This window comes from Phoenix dactylifera, unplaced genomic scaffold (assembly GCF_009389715.1).
Source record: "Phoenix dactylifera cultivar Barhee BC4 unplaced genomic scaffold, palm_55x_up_171113_PBpolish2nd_filt_p 000121F, whole genome shotgun sequence".
Lineage (NCBI taxonomy): Eukaryota > Viridiplantae > Streptophyta > Magnoliopsida > Arecales > Arecaceae > Phoenix > Phoenix dactylifera.
Window position 1 is genome coordinate 1,042,451 of NW_024067689.1, and position 17,021 is coordinate 1,059,471.

At 48.7% G+C, this 17,021-nt stretch overlaps 1 long non-coding RNA gene across 1 annotated transcript in view; it reads left to right on the forward strand.

Annotated features, from left to right (window-relative positions):
• The first annotated feature begins 13,061 nt into the window (after positions 1-13,061).
• Positions 13,062-17,021, forward strand: part of LOC113463754 — a 42,463-nt gene continuing 38,503 nt past the window's right edge. The window contains exon 1 of the long non-coding RNA XR_005507204.1: positions 13,062-13,471. This is a non-coding gene — a long non-coding RNA (uncharacterized LOC113463754). The remainder of the gene's footprint in view (positions 13,472-17,021) is intronic.

A 17,021-nucleotide genomic window follows, 5' to 3' on the forward strand; every position in this document is an offset into this window, starting at 1 on the left:
GTCTCCAAATCCTGCAGACGCGTTTTGGGAGGAAAACAAAACCGGGGAGGGGTGAAAGATGCTTGCGTGAAGCCTCAGAACCGGACAATATCTGGCAGGGGAGCCTCGTATTTCCCCCCTCATGTGGCCCTCACGTGGGTACTAGGTGCCTCACGTGCCCCGCGGAGGCGGGGGCGTGACACTAAACTCATTACTCAATAATAAACCTGCCAAGATGGCATATCCCGAGTTCGAGGCCCACTTATACTCATCCTCAGACGGCCTCAATTCTGACAATTTAAACATTGCAACATAAGAAGGGTGCTCGAGACTGTGATCCCATGGCAAGATGGGAAACAATGGTTGCCGTGCATCAAAAAGAAACAACTGGCGTTCAGTCACTACTGATATATGGAAATCATTGAATCCAGCCCAGCAAAAAGCAAGGATTCTGTCATTCTTTTCCAATAAAGGTGCAAGAGAGTAGGAACCAAGCATCTCAATTTTAACCAGCACTTTGTGTTCAGTCTCTTTCTTGAACCTCAGATCAACCATAACAACAGCAGTAGAACAAGCAATAATCAAAATCTCAGGCTGCCCACCATACCCGCAGCTCAACCACTTCCCTGGATCAACGCCTAATGTAACCCTAACCATGCGGCCACGCTTAGAATTAAGATTAAACCAATAAAGATCACCACTTTCTAACAAAGCGACGCTCTCCTCCGGGATATGAGGGCTCCAGCAAGCATGCACCACTGAACTCTTAAACCCTTGCTTCGCCAGAGGAACCAAGAACGGCCTCTCCCGACCAGAATCCGAATTCCTAGTTTCAACCCTAAACCAATTCACGGAGTACAAAGTGGTGGCAATCGAGAAACCCTCGGTAAGGGGTTTACCTGTGGATGCCGAATCGGCCGCCGGCGACCAGGACGACGATGGCGCGGCCGACGCCGAAATCTTCAAGATCCGATGGCAGGGATGCTTGAACCCTTTCTTCTGTCTGAAGACATCCCCATCTCGATCAACCCTAATCTCCGGCGTCGGTCCTTTAAAAGAAAGACCTACGTAACCAATCAAGTCGGCGTTTTTCCCGGTTGGGAAGAAGAGAACCATGGAGGAGCCGTCGCGGCAGCGGAGGGCGTGGAGGTTGTTGGAGGGGATGGGGTCGCCGCCGCCGCAGCCGGACGGGGAGGAGAGGAGGTCGGCGACGAGGGAGTCCTGGGCGGCAGAGGGGAGGAAGCCGGCGGTGGCGGTGCGCCCGAAGAAGGAGCGGACGCCGTCGACGAGGGCAGAGGGGGGAAGAGGGGGAGGGATTTGGAGGGCGAGGGAGCGGGAGGAAAGGAGGAGGAGAGGGGGAGAAGAGGGAAAGAAGAGGAGGGGACGGAGAGGCTTGGAGAAAGCGCCGGAGAGGAGGGTTGGGGCGGCGAAGACGGTGGCGATGGGCCAGAAGGACCGCCAGCCGTCGGAGAAGTCCATGGCCGACCGCCGGTCGTCGGAGAAGTCCACAGCGGAGAGGAGGGTAAAACACTATTCGATGGTCGGGCTGAGAAATAGGGTTTCCGAGGGAAAGGGCCGCACGGCCCATATAGATTAAGGCCCTGTTTGGAGGAGCTGTTGGCAGTAGAGCTGTTAGAAGTAAAGCTATTTGAAGCAGAGCTGTTATAAAAAGCTGTTTGCTGTTTGATAACTACATTTCTAAAGTGCTGTGGCACTTTAACATTTGTTTGGTAAACAATTGAGAAAGTATTTTTCTATGACAAAATGACCATAAAGGACATTACTAGTATTATACAATACTGCATAATAAAATATAATATATATTAATACATAAATATATGATATAGTATAATATTAATGTAATGTAACATAATATTATTATAATATAGTACTATAAAATTATATACTATAAAATAATAATTTAATATAATATTAAATTATTTAACATAACATAATATTATATTATATTATATTTATAGTATAATACTGTTACGGGGGAACTTAGCCACCATGCCCCACGTGACCGGCACGCGCGCCCAGGAAGACTACGGCTGCCCCTTGATCCAGCAATCCGACCTCGGGTCGGATATCTTCGGCTCCGCAGCCCGACCCCGAGTCGGCTGCCCCTTGATCCAGCAATCCGACCTCGGGTCGGATATCTTCGGCTCCGCAGCCCGACCCCGAGTCGGCTGCCCCTTGATCCAGCAATCCGACCCCAAGTCGGCAATCTCTTGACAACAACAGACTGTTCCCCTGAGGCACGCCGCGGCCCCCTGCTCCACTACTCCCTGCAACGGCCGTATCCGGCGCTGCCCCACGATCCCCTGTAACAGCCGTACAAAGCGGAGCTCCACTACGCCCTGCCATGGCCGTACCCGGCGCTGCCCCACGACGCCCTGTAACGACCATGTCAGTGGCAACCCCATCGTGCCACACGATGACCAATCCCCAAAGAAACCCCCCAGCCTGATATATATGCGGCTGGGGGGAAGGGGAGGGTAAGCAAGATTTTCCAGAGTATTATCTTACCTGCTACCTCTTCTTCTCCTTCGATCTCCCCTAACTTGATCGTCGGAGGGCCCCCACTACCCCGGTGGTGGTGCGAGGCTTGCTTGCAGGTCTCCCGGCGGAAGGCGGAGCGCAACCGAAGTAATTCCAAGGGAACCCCATTCACACCGCTGTGCCAATCGTTCTCGGTTTGGACCCCCAGCAACAGTTGGCGCTAGAGGAAGGGCCCGGATCTCAGAGCGATCGTAATGGCACGGCGAGGTGGTCGTGGAGCTTCCAATGCTCCCGGTCGCGGGGCCTCTCGCGCCTCTGGCCGGGAGGCCGCTGCATCTCCAACACACTCTCAGCAACACTCCACCGCCCCACCGCCCATTCAGACGGTCGAAGCCGCCCAGTTCGACCAGCTAACCCAGCAGGTTCGCACCCTCGCGGAGGCGGTGCAGAATCTGCAGGGTGCAATGTCCCGGGCGCCGCAGCGGGCTCAGGAGCCGCCGCTGCCTGAGCGTTCGCCTGTCCTCCTCAACCCGCGCTCCTTCCTCTCCCATGGGGAGGAGCGCCGGCGCGAGGAGGATTCTCGAGCACGCTCCATTCTGCCGGGACCTTCCCACCGGAGCTGCGCGGGGTACGAGAGGCGGGCCCGGGCGCGTTCCCAGACCCCCCAGTCCTCGAGGAACCCGCGCTCCAGTTGGTCCCCCTCTCGCCGCTCCTTGTCTCCCACCCACCGGTCGCGCTCCCTGGACCGGCGGGTGGACGATCTCCACCGACAACTCCAGGTCCTGAAGGGCCATTCCAAAGATCCCTTCGCCGACTTAGAGATCTCCTTCCAGCCGGCGCTTGCCTCAAGGATCCTGCGGACCCCGAATCCGCCGGGGTTCAAAATGCCGGCGATCGAGCCCTATGACGGGGCGGCGGACCCACGGGATCACGTCGAGAGTTTCAGGACCCTTATGCTCCTCCACGGAGCATCAGATCCCCTTCTCTGCAAGGCTTTCCCGGCAACCCTTCGTGGCCCGGCGAGGGCGTGGTTCGCCGGGCTGGAGGCTGACTCAATCCGGTCCTTCGACCAGTTCACCCGCCTCTTCATCACTCATTTCGCCGTCAGTAGCCGGCGGCGACTGGTCTCCGACTCCCTCTTTGATGTCCGGCAAAACGAGGGAGAAAGCCTGCGGGATTATCTTACCCGCTTCAACAGGGCTACGCTGGAGGTCCGGAACCTGAGTCAGGAGGTAGCTCTTTCAGCCCTGAAGCGTGGCTTCCGGAAGGGCAGACTCACCTTCTCCCTGGACAAACGCCTGCCGCGGAGCTTCCCAGAGCTGTTGTCCCGGGCGAACCAGTATGCGGACGCCGAGGAGGCGGCCGCCCACCGGAGCAAGGAGGCCGTCGAGATCCCTCCAAAGCTTGGGAAGAAAAGGCGGAAAGAGGCACGCCAGAGGAGGAGCCCGACGCCCCAGCGTCGGCGCAGAAGCCCGTCGCCGGCGAAGAACCACGGCGCCCCACGCCCTCGTTCTCCGCCCCGACGTTTCAACCGGTACACCCCTCTCCTGACTCCCCGGGCCCAGATCCTTATGGAGATCAAGGGGCGGGAGGACCTCCCGGCCCCGAGACAGATGCAGAGGATACCTGGGAAGAGGCCCTCCCGGGCGTACTGTGAGTACCACCGAGACCACGGCCACGACACAGAGGACCGCTTCCAGCTTCGGGACGAGATCGAGGCTCTCATCCGTCGGGGGCGTCTCGGTCGATATGTGAGCGACCGACGTCCCCCCGCAGACCCGCGTCCGGCCGACCCGGCTCCTCCAGAGCCTCGGGAGCAGAATCGACCCGTTGCGGGGGTGATCCACACTATCACTGGGGGCTGCCCCCGGCCCGTGAGGAACGCAGGGGGCTCGACGGAGGCGTCAGGGGCGGCCGTCGCAAAGAGGCAGAGGGTCGGCAATGTAATCACCTTTTGTGATGAGGATGTAAAGGGGGTTCAGACCCCCCACGATGACGCCATGGTGATCTCCCTCACTACGGCAAACTATGATGTAAGGCGTGTTCTTGTGGATAGTGGAAGCTCAGCTGATATCTTGTTTTACGAGGCCTTCCAAAAGATGGGCTTGTCCAGACAATTGTTGCACAAAATATCCACCCCGCTCATAGGATTCACCGGTGACGCTGTCCCGGCGGAAGGTGTCGTTGAGCTGCCTGTGACTGCGAGCGTCGCACCCGCAGAAGCCACGGTGCGACTCGGGTTCTTGGTCGTCCGTGTTCCCTCGGCCTACAACGCTATCCTCGGACGACCCGGACTGAACGCCCTTCGCGCGGTGGTCTCTACGTACCACTTGCTCATGCGGTTCCCCACGGCGGTCGGGATCGGAGAGGTCCGAGGCGACCAACCGACCGCACGGCAATGTTTCCTAGCGACCCTCAAAGGGAAGAAGCCCGCAGAAGCCCTAAGCGTCGTTCTCCTTAATTGCATTCTTCGTGCAGGACACTCCGGGCGGCATGTATCCCGCGGCCCACATATCTCCGTACGCGTCCAGGCCGCATCCGCCTCGAAGAACGCGCGTATCGCGGCCGCTTAACTGGCATTCCTCGCAAGCAGCAACTGGCCGGTCCGATTTCCCAGGTAACGCCTCAATTAGCATTTAATGGCCTTCTGGTGTTCCCCAGGCGACGCTTCGAGAGGAGGAGAAACACGATCGCAGCTGGCCACGGAGAAACCCCGTCGAGCGGCAAGTGATAGGGGCGCGACCAACAAGCGGAATTCCCCGAGGCTTGGCCCTCGGATGCCAGGCTAACCCGATGATCATCCCGGGAGCAGACTAGCCTAAAGCCCCGACCGGTCGCCTCGGCTTGCGCCAGCCTTGGCCGACCAACGAGCGGAATTCCCCGAGGCTCGGTCCTCGGATGCCAGGCTAACCCGATGACCATCCCGGGAGCAGACTAGCCTGAAGCTCCGACCGGTCGCCTCGGCTTGCGCCAGCCTTGGCCGACCAACGAGCGGAATTCCCCGAGGCTCGGTCCTCGGATGCCAGGCTAACCCGATGATCATCCCGGGAGCAGACTAGCCTGAAGCCCCGACCGGTCGCCTCGGCTTGCGCCAGCCTTGGCCGACCAACGAGCGGAATTCCCCGAGGCTTGGTCCTCGGATGCCAGGCTAACCCGATGACCATCCCGGGAGCAGACTAGCCTGAAGCCCCGACCGGTCGCCTCGGCTTGCGCCAGCCTTGGCCGACCAACGAGCGGAATTCCCCGAGGCTCGGCTCGGATGCCAAGCTAACCCGATGATCATCCCGGGAGCAGACTAGCCTGAAGCCCCGACCGGTTGCCTCGGCTTGCGCCAGCCTTGGCCGACCAACGAGCGGAATTCCCCGAGGCTCGGCCCTCGGATGCCAGGCTAACCTGATGATCATCCCGGGAGCAGACTAGCCTGAAGCCCCGACCGGTCGCCTCGGCTTGCGCCAGCCTTGGCCGACCAACGAGCGGAATTCCCCGAGGCTCGGCCCTCGGATGCCAGGCTAACCCGATGATCATTCCGGGAGCAGACTAGCCTGAAGCCCCGACCGGTCGCCTCGGCTTGCGCCAGCCTTGGCCGACCAACGAGCGGAATTCCCCGAGGCTCGGCCCTCGGATGCCAGGCTAACCCGATGACCATCCCGGGAGCAGACTAGCCTGAAGCCCCGACCGGTCGCCTCGGCTTGCGCCAGCCTTGGCCGACCAACGAGCGGAATTCCCCAAGGCTCGGCCCTCGGATGCCAGGCTAACCCGATGATCATTCCGGGAGCAGACTAGCCTGAAGCCCCGACCGGTCGCCTCGGCTTGCGCCAGCCTTGGCCGACCAACGAGCGGAATTCCCCGAGGCTCGGCCCTCGGATGCCAGGCTAACCCGATGATCATCCCGGGAGCAGACTAGCCTGAAGCCCCGACCGGTCGCCTCGGCTTGCGCCAGCCTTGGCCGACCAACGAGCGGAATTCCCCGAGGCTCGGTCCTCGGATGCCAGGCTAACCCGATGATCATCCCGGGAGCAGACTAGCCTGAAGCCCCGACCGGTCGCCTCGGCTTGCGCCAGCCTTGGCCGACCAACGAGCGGAATTTCCTGAGGCCTAACCCTCGGATGCCTGGCCTAGCGCCGGAAGAATTTCCTGAGGCCTAACCCTCGGATGCCCGGCCTAGCGCCGGAAGAATTTCCTGAGGCCTAACCCTCGGATGCCCGGCCTAGCGCCGGAAGAATTTCCTGAGGCCTAACCCTCGGATGCCTGGCCTAGCGCCGGAAGAATTTCCTGAGGCCTAACCCTCGGATGCCTGGCCTAGCGCCGGAAGAATTTCCTGAGGCCTAACCCTCGGATGCCTGGCCTAGCGCCGGAAGAATTTCCTGAGGCCTAACCCTCGGATGCCTGGCCTAGCGCCGGAAGAACTTCAAGAGTCAGCGACGCGAGCAGCCTCAGCCTCCTCCAGGCGCGAATGAAGCTCCTGGTTGCTCGCACGAGTCCCCTCAAAGGCCGACTCCAATTCGGCCAGCTTGGCTTCAAGAGATCGGGTTCGGTTGCGGGCGTTGTCGGCCGACTGCTGGGCCTTCTCCCACCTCTCCCGGAAGTCGGCAGCCTTCCGGGACTGCTTTTCGGCCCGCTCCTCCGCCTTCCTGATCTCGCTTTCGAGACCCGAGGCAACCTTGAGTTGCTCCTGAGCCTCCAACAGTTGCCTCTCGAGGGCGGCGAAGCCGAGTGCCCGCTCTTCGGCCACCTGGAGCCTCGTCTCGAGGTCCCTGGTCGTCCTCCCCGCCGCAGCCCGGCCTCCCTCCTCTACAGCTTTCAATCGGCTCTCGGCCCTCGCCAGAAGCCTCGCCTGTTCCTCGTGGCTCTCCTCCAGGCGGATCATGTATTGGGCGAGCTAAGAGGTAGGAAAAATGAGAGCGTCAAAGGAGGAGCGAACGAACAGTCCGACGGCAACGGCAGCAGCACAAGGGAGAAACTCGAGGATGCCTGTGAAGAGAAAGGCGGACGGGGGAGGGCCCCCGGTTAAATAGGCAGAAAGGCGGGTGACGCCTCGGTGACACCAGAGGACGCCTGGCTACCGAAGGATCGTTCGCGCCCCAAAGGCGAATCGACGCCATTAAGGAAGGATGTCCGCCGAAATCCGCAGACCGCCAGATCAGCGACAACCGCCATACGCCATAAAGAAGGCGGGGAGCTCGGAGCGCGCGCGCCTTTCCGAGGGATGGCGGCAATCTCGAAGCATCACTCCCTTCACCCGTTCCCCTCCTGGTTCCAGGCTCGGAAGTGGGGGGCTACTGTTACGGGGGAACTTAGCCACCATGCCCCACGTGACCGGCACGCGCGCCCAGGAAGACTACGGCTGCCCCTTGATCCAGCAATCCGACCTCGGGTCGGATATCTTCGGCTCCGCAGCCCGACCCCGAGTCGGCTGCCCCTTGATCCAGCAATCCGACCTCGGGTCGGATATCTTCGGCTCCGCAGCCCGACCCCGAGTCGGGTGCCCCTTGATCCAGCAATTCGACCTCGGGTCGGATATCTTCGGCTCCGCAGCCCGACCCCGAGTCGACTGCCCCTTGATCCAGCAATCCGACCCCAAGTCGGCAATCTCTTGACAACAACAGACTGTTCCCCTGAGGCACGCCGCGGCCCCCTGCTCCACTACTCCCTGCAACGGCCGTATCCGGCGCTGCCCCACGATCCCCTGTAACAGCCGTACAAAGCGGAGCTCCACTACGCCCTGCCATGGCCGTACTCGGTGCTGCCCCACGACGCCCTGTAACGACCATGTCAGTGGCAACCCCATCGTGCCACACGATGACCAATCCCCAAAGAAACCCCCCAGCCTGATATATATGCGGCTGGGGGGGAAGGGGAGGGTAAGCAAGATTTTCCAGAGTATTATCTTACCTGCTACCTCTTCTTCTCCTTCGATCTCCCCTAACTTGATCGTCGGAGGGCCCCCACTACCCCGGTGGTGGTGCGAGGCTTGCTTGCAGGTCTCCCGGCGGAAGGCGGAGCGCAACCGAAGTAATTCCAAGGGAACCCCATTCACACCGCTGTGCCAATCGTTCTCGGTTTGGACTCCCAGCAACAAATACAATAATAAATGTATAAAATATTATAATTATTAGTATAAATTAATTTTTTACTCTTTTGATGACCATTTATTTCTCTAACAAATTTTCTAACTAGGTAAAAAAATTGGTTAAATAATTACTAATATTTTTTATTTATTTATTTATTTATTATTTTATTTCATTGAAATATATTTATTTATTATTTTATTTATTTATTTATTCGTTCATTTATATACATATTTATTTATTTAGTTTTTTTTTTTTTTTCGGCGGCATTGAGGAGAAGGAGATAGAGAGGGAGAGAGAGAGGGGGGGATGGTGAGAGAGAAAGAGGCGGTGCGATTGAGATTTTTGGGAGGAAAAAGAATGGGGGTATTTTGGTCAAAAATACAGCTTCCCGACAAAGCTGAAAACAGCGTTTTCGGAAAGCTCCAAAATTGAACTTCTGCCAAAAAGCTGTTTTCAGCTTCCCGCAAAAGCTGAAACAGCTTCTTGGAAATTTTACCAAACACACTTTTTTACCTAAAAGTACTTTTGGAGGGCCAGAAAGTGCTTTTTGGCCCTCCAAAAGCTCCCCCAAACAAGGCCTAAACTTTTAGGCTATTGTGTTGATGCGGACGTATCCTGAAACTATGTGCCAACCAGGAACATGGAAGCCGCGATTTAACGTCCATGAGATGGGAAATTTGTTCTTTAGAAATAGCTTGGACATGTCCTCTATTCATCAGCCACCTTTGCCCCCAAACTAAATAATTACTAGTATTTCCTCTGTTATAATGCAGATTACGAGATGTAGAACTCATGCATCTCCAACCATAACTTTTTACCGCCATCCTAAACAACCAGTTCTCTTTATTATTAAGTCTAATATATTAGCTAACTGTGGAACTTAATTTTGTATTACTTTGACCTAGCTTATTTGGTCAAATTTAATCAAAAATTAAATTATTTTTTCACACTCAGTCTATTAAATTCTAGCGAAGTTTTGGTCGAAACGTGAAGGAGGTTTTTTTTGGATAAAAATTTCAACAAGGAAATTATAGAAAAGATGGTGATGGAGGGGGGGTATTAAGTGCAATGTTAAGATCAAATGCATTGAAAGTTAGGGCATGTGTCGGTGTCATTTGTTATTTTTCGTCATTCAGAAATAAGATGATAATTTGTTGCAACAATTCTATTGAAGGAAAACCCTAAGTAGAGGTGGAATCTATCCGCTACGAGTTGGAATACCTTTTTGGAAAATAAATCAAAAAGTTTACAAAATTTCTGCTATCTTCATTGAGAATTTGAGTAAGGGTATTAAAGTTATATATTGTGGTTGGGCTTCTATTGCCACTAAAATGATTACTCATAAGTTAGTATGTCGTGTATGCCTAAATTGTCCATTTTCTTTATTGACTATAGTTCTTGGCCTCATTTTCTCAATGAAACAAGGTGGGGAACCCATTTCCTCTCTCAAAAAAATAATATCAAAGATATAGGAATTGGTGGTAGTTTAATTAATTATTGAACTCAAAGATGAATCTATTAGCTTTAAGTTATGCATGACTACTAAAGTATATTACATGGAGACCGAAAAAAAAAAGGATTGCATCTCATACTTGGGACACTGTATGTTTGCCTCAATAAAAAGTATCTCAGTATATAATCATTGCAAACAAGACAACAAACTTTATGTGCAAACTGCAACTTAGGTGACACTTAATCCAGACTTTTTATGGGCAACATTGGTGAGTGCTAAATTCAAATCAATAGGTCTTGGCAATTTGATATTAAGCGAGCTAGTTCTTCTGTTACATGGAAGAGAAATTGTCTCCATGCATCTAAAATTCAAAATAACTAAGAAAAACTTGGTTAGTTTTCTTATAAATTGAAAGAGAATTTTGCAGTGCCAATGCATTAAAAAGATTGTTGTTCATATAGTCATAAAGATACAATAATTTTAAAAAATTACATTTGTTAAGTACTCGTCTTCAAGTAAGTTCCATGATGAATGGTATCTTTTTAATCTTCAACCAGTCAGAATGTAGCACTAATTAAAAAAAACAAAGAAAAAGATAAATAAAGATCACAAGCATAAAGCAAAGGCATGAGGTCATTATATACACATACATAAGTATATCTACATATATACTTAAATATATACTTAGATACATACATACACATCTTCTATATGTATATAGATAAGTAGATAGATAGATAGATATAGATAACTAGACTTTGCTACCTTTTGAGCGCTTTTGAGAGCATTCGGCTCAAAATATTTCTAGTTGAAATCAATATAAGTTCTCCAAAAATAAAAAATGACACAGTTGGTCATGATTTATAATATATAAAAAGGCTAAGCCAGGTGTCTTTAAGAGATCCTTGGTTGATTTCTACTAAACAGGCTTTGGAGCTAAATGTCGAATTTTTTGACTAGACTACCATTGACCCTCCCTTCAAGATTATCAACAAAAGAACATGATTAAAAAGTTAGACATAATCTATTTGCCGCTCTATTTGATCCTTATCATCTATTTCTCATCCACACAATTTCTTCTAAACATCTCAAACTAATTGGACTGTATTTTTTTTAAAAAATTATTCTATCAATTCACCTTATCTAAATCGTAAACCAATGAACTCTTTTTTAAAATTTAAAAATAAACAAAGAATTGAAACTCTTTAACTAATCCATGCATTTTATATTTCTTATCCTAAAAGTTTGAACTCTTTTCTGTTACTTTAAGTTTTAACTTGCATTCCACATATCCAATGCTAGAATACATGCATACTTATATATACATACATACATACATACATAAGTATTGATTGTTGTAATTATTTCCGGCTAGTAAAAATAATAAAATTGTGAAGCACCAATTTTTAGAAAATCCGACAAAGAGAGAGGATGTATATTTTGTTAATAATTTATAAAAATAAAAAAATTTAATGGGTAAGTTATAAATGTCCGGCAATAAATGAATTACTTCAATCAATTTTTATTACAATCTTGCATGAGAATTGTTAGTTCAATAAAATTAATATTTATATTTTGTCATTATTATATCTTCTTCCTCTTCTCTAAAATTTTTGGACTAGAGAGAGCTATTTTTGTTTCATGGTTCTTCTTCTAGTCAAAAAAGGCAAGGATCAAAATTTTTTGATGAACTAACGTTGTTTGACATGAGGTATTGATTTCCTCCAATATCTTACAAAGCAGGCTGTTGAATTAAACAATAAAAAATATTGAACTAAGTTGATGTGATGATAATTTTGTGATAGTACTGGAATAAGTAAAATAGGTTAAAGATTAAGTAAATATGGAAACATGGATAAATAAATATTATGAATGGAGTAAGTTCTTCAACATTAATATGGAGTCATTCTTTTCCCATTAGTGTACAAATCTTACTCATTAAAGTGGTGTTTCCTAATCATCTAAGTGGTGTGAATATGCATTTAGACAAAAAATGATAAGAAAATATGTCCAACTATTATAAAAATAAGTTTATTTATAAAATATGATATAGTAAAAAGTTATAATTAGTGTATTCTCAAAAACAAAAATCAAAAAGTATAAATAACAAGGATTTTTTTTCAAAAAATAAATAAGAAGCTTAATTTTTAGAAACCAAAAGATTTGTCATTTAGAAGGACAACTGAGGCAATATATTAAATGCAAGATGAAAAACATTGGTTAGTCTATGTATCGTATTGGATGATATCTTGGGATTTATTGGTCTATATTGGTTGAGATAACAAAAATCGAGATATCTTATGCTATATGAGAGGGTGGTAATAAAAATTGAGATCATAACTGTGATCTAAACCTTCAAAAGAATAGCCATCGATATGATTATTTCGAAACACATCTTTCCATAAACTTTAGTTCATCATCCATCACGACTAAACTTTATTTTATCTAATACCAAGACAATGACAAACTTTTGACTATCTCTTGAATATTGCTACAAAATTCTAGAAAGAAAACTTCTACATGATTACCAAAGTTAGGCTATATTCCAACAATAATTGAGTTTTATTTTAATGACTCATGATCAATAATAAAGGTTTTTCATACAAAAAATAAAATTAATATATAGTACATATAAGAAAACACGAAATGTTGTGAGAAGAGGTATAATGTATAACAATGATGCAACTTTTTTAATTGAATTTTGACATACAAATATGAAGATATTTGATATCAGACTAGAAGAAATACTTTCACCAGTATAGTAGTAGTGGACCATATATGTAGTTCGTGCATGAGAAATTTGGTATTAAGATGCGTGGTACGGATTATATGAATGGTTTTGTTAGCTTAGTGGAATTTTCTATAATCTGTCTTATATTTGTCACTATTCCATTCATATCATATTTAGTCATTTTCTACTACAAATGATAAAAAATATTTTAATTTTTAATAATAAATTTAAAGAATTAATATTAGGAACATTAGCACAAATATTTATACGTAAAAAATATAAAGCACCCCACGTCCCGCACCGCCGACAAGAAAACCTCCGAGATGAAGAAAAGAAGAACCCCTCGCACTTCTCGCTTTTGCTTTCTTTTCTGGTTCCCGGAAGTCGAAATCCGTCGAAAAAGGGGAGATTGGTTCTTGGGCGGATATTTGTATGCCAGAGCGGGAAGAGGGGGGAGGATTTCCGGAGAAACGGCGACATTTCTCCATAGGAATCGGAGTTCCGGAGGGAGGAGGAGATGGAGCAGAAGCATATACTCATGTCGGTCCTGGGGCTGGGGCTCGGCGTCGGGGTGGGGCTTGGGCTGGCCTCCGGCCAAACCGTCGGCAAATGGGCTGCGCCGGCGAGCTCCTCCGCCGGCGAGACGGCGGAGAACGTCGAGAAGGAGCTCATGAGGATGGTCGTGGATGGGAGGGAGAGCAAGGTTACCTTCGATGAGTTCCCTTATTACCTCAGGTAAAGTCTTTTCTTTTCTTTTTAATTTCTTTAACCGTTCTTGATTTTTTTTTCGCCCGAGAAAAACCCGTTCTTGATTCTTTTCCGCCTCAAGATTCCGTCAATCTAATGGTACGTTTATTGGTGTTAAAATAGTAATTGCGTCACGAGGGCCTCGGGAAAGGAAACATTCTTGATTCCCTGATGCCTTTAATGACTTCTGTTCTTGAACTCTGATCATGTTCAGAATATTTTGTTTTGAAATGCTATCTTTTTGAAATATTCTGCTAATCATCCGTGATTTTTTTCATTTTTCTAATCTATCTTGAACCGGAAGCTCTGTCCTGCGTCTGAAACTTGTCTCCGGTGTTGGAAATTAATATATTTCCTGATTTAGGGAGTACAGTTCATACCCCATGTCTTATTCAGAAGAGCAACAGCAATTGGAATATTAAATTCTACTCATGCGCTCTCGATCCATTTCTGCCTTTTTTTTCTTTTTCTTTTTTGCATTTGTTCGTTTGTTTGTTTTGTCAGAATGAGGCTGGAATTATGTACATATCTATGCTCTTCATAACCCCATTACTGTAAGGCAGATCAAGGAATATGTTATGCTGGAGGTCTGATGGAAGTAGTATGGTTGTGGATATTAAATTTAGTAATACATAACATGTAATGTCCGGGCCCAATACTAACTGGGCCCAATACTTTGAGGCCCAGTTTAAGAATATTTGGGCCAGATTGTTAGTGGGTCGTATTGGGGCCACGACCGATCCATAAATAGTTAAAGCTTCCATAAAAGCTAGACTAAGTACCATGGATGGCAGCCTATGGAGGGCTCCATAGGCTGCCACCTCATGCCTGAGGGCTGAATTGACGGGGCCTTTGCTGGCCAGTAGAGAGAATACCAGCTGTTGGGCCCTTAACCATGCAAAATGGGAGCCCGCCACCTCTCATCCTCGTTTAAAGGATAAACCCAGCTGGCCTGAGTAAAGGGGGCAGCTGGAGGCTTCTGGAGCAAGGGGGAAGGAGAGGGTGCCACCTCTCCAAGGGGTCACTTTCTAAGCAGTGTTATTTAAACCCTCAAGCTTCTTAACTTAGGATTACTATACCCTCTTATTTCTTAAGTCCTCTGGAGTACTGTACCAGAGAAGCTGACCCCTCGAGCTGGAGGTTGAAGGAGCTCTAAAGCCCTAGGAGAGGATGGAGGGATTTTTGTAAAGGGTGTACTGCTCGACTGCAGCTAACCTAGAGCAAGGTAAGACCTAATTTACTTAAGTAAATAGGTTTAAATTTTTAAATTTATAAAAGGGGAGGAGACGGAGGGCTGCAGGGGAAGAGGAAGAGAACAAGGCTGCAGGAGCAGAAGGCCGAAAGTTCGGCCGGAGCGGCTAGGGTTCCGGTGGAAACGGAAAAGAAAGAGAGAGAGAGACCGGAAGAGAGAGAGAGACCGGAAGAGAGAGGGGAGCGGGAGACGAAGAGGCGGAAGCCTTTGGAAGGTCGGAGAAAATCCTCTAAGCGGGTCCGGCCTAACGGGTAGGATTCGGGTTCGGGTTCCGAACCCATTAGGCTTAATAAATGGTAATTTGGGTTTAGCCAATTTGACTAAACCCGAGCCCAATTAGTTTGGGCTGAATCCAACTGAACCCAAATTCCCAAACTGTGCTAGCTCTAATTTGGGCCAAGCACTTACTCAATTAGGTCCGAACCCAATTTAAGTTAAATCAATTTATTGGGCTCATTAAACTTGAACCCAAGCCCTATCCGATTGGGCTGTTTGGGTGAACCCAAACTGTGAATTAAGTTGAATTTAAACCCAACTGAACGCAATTGAGTTGGGTCCGAGCCCAATTAAGTTATGTTGGTCTCAGCAGACCCAATTAATTATAAATAAGGCCCAGTTCAAGCCTAATTCAACTGATAGAAGGCCAAACTGACCTCGGGCTGACCCTGACTCAGGCCCAAATGAGCCACATTGATCGTAAACCAAATTAAACCCAATTAAACTTGGGATTAAGCCTATTGACCAAGTCAGAAGACCAAATTGGCTAGAAAAGGCTGGACTCAATCATGAACCAGACCCAATCCTTTAATTAAAAATCCAATTTACCCAATTTGAAGCCTTTGGGGCACGGTTTAAAACCAGATTGAGTCCACATGGGTTAATTGGGTTTTTAATTAAAGGATTGGGCCTGGTTCATGATTAAGTTCAGCCTTTTCTAGCCAATTTGGTCTTCTGATTTGGTCAATAGGCTTAATCCCAAGTTTAATTGGGTTTAATTTGGTTTAGGATCAATGTGGCTCATTTGGGCCTGAGTCAGGGTTAGCCCAAGGTCAATTTGGCCTTCTGTCAGTTGAATTGGGCTTGAACCGGGCCTTATTTATAATTAATTGGGTCTGCTGAGACCAACATAACTTAATTGGGTTTGGACCCAGCTCAATTGGATTTAAATTCAACTCAATTCACAATTTGGGTTCGCCCAAACAGGCCAATCGAATAGGGCTTGGGTTTAGGTTTAATGAGCCCAATAAATTGACTTAACTTAAATTGGGTTCGGACCCAATTGAGTTTGTGCTTGGCCTAAATTAGAGCTAGCTCAGTTTGGGAATTTGGGTTCACTTGAATTCAACCCAAATTGATTGGGCTCGGGTTTAGTCAAATTGGCTAAACCCAAATTACTATTTATTAGGCTTAATGGGTTTCGACCCCAAATCCGAATCCGACCCGTTAGGCCGGACCCGCTTAGAGGATTTTCTCCGGTGTTCCAGAGGCTTCCGCCTCTTTGTCTCCCACTCCCCTTTCTCTTCCGGTCTCTCTCTCTCTTTCTTCTCCGTTTCCACCGGAACCCTAGCCGCTCCGGCTGAACTTTCGGCCTTCTCCTTCTCCAGCTTCGTTCTCTTCCTCTTCCCTTGCAGCCCTCCGTCTCCACCTTTTATAAATTTAAAAATTTAAACCTATTTACCTAAGTAAATTAGGTCTTACCTTGCTCTGGGTTAGCTGCAGCCGAGCAGTACACCCTTCACAAAAATCCCTCCTTCCTCTTCTAGGGCTTCAGAACTCCTTCAACCTCCAGCTCGAGGGGTCAGCTTCTCTTATACAGTACTCTAGAAGGCTTAAGAAATAAGAGGGTATAGTAATCCTAAGTTAAGAAGCTTGAGGGTTTAAATAACACTGCTTAGGAAGTGACCCCTTGGAGAGGTGGCACCCTCTCCTTCCCCCTTGCTCCGGGAGCCTCCAGCTGCCCCCTTTCTTCAAGCTAGCTGGGTTTATCCTTTAAATGAGGATGAGAGGTGGCAGGCTCCCATTTTGCATGGTTAAGGGCCCAACAGCTGGCCTTCTCTCTATTGGCCAGGTGGGGCCCCGTCAATTCAACCCTCATGCATGAGGCGGCAGCCCTCCATGGGCTGCCATCCATGGGCTACCATCTATGGGCCCAATACTGCCCACTAACAACCTGGCCCAAATACCCTTAATTTGGGCCTCAAAGTATTAGGCCCGGACATTACATTCTCTCCCCCTTAAATAAATTTCGTCTCCAAAATTAAACATACCTCAAATGGACCGATGTAG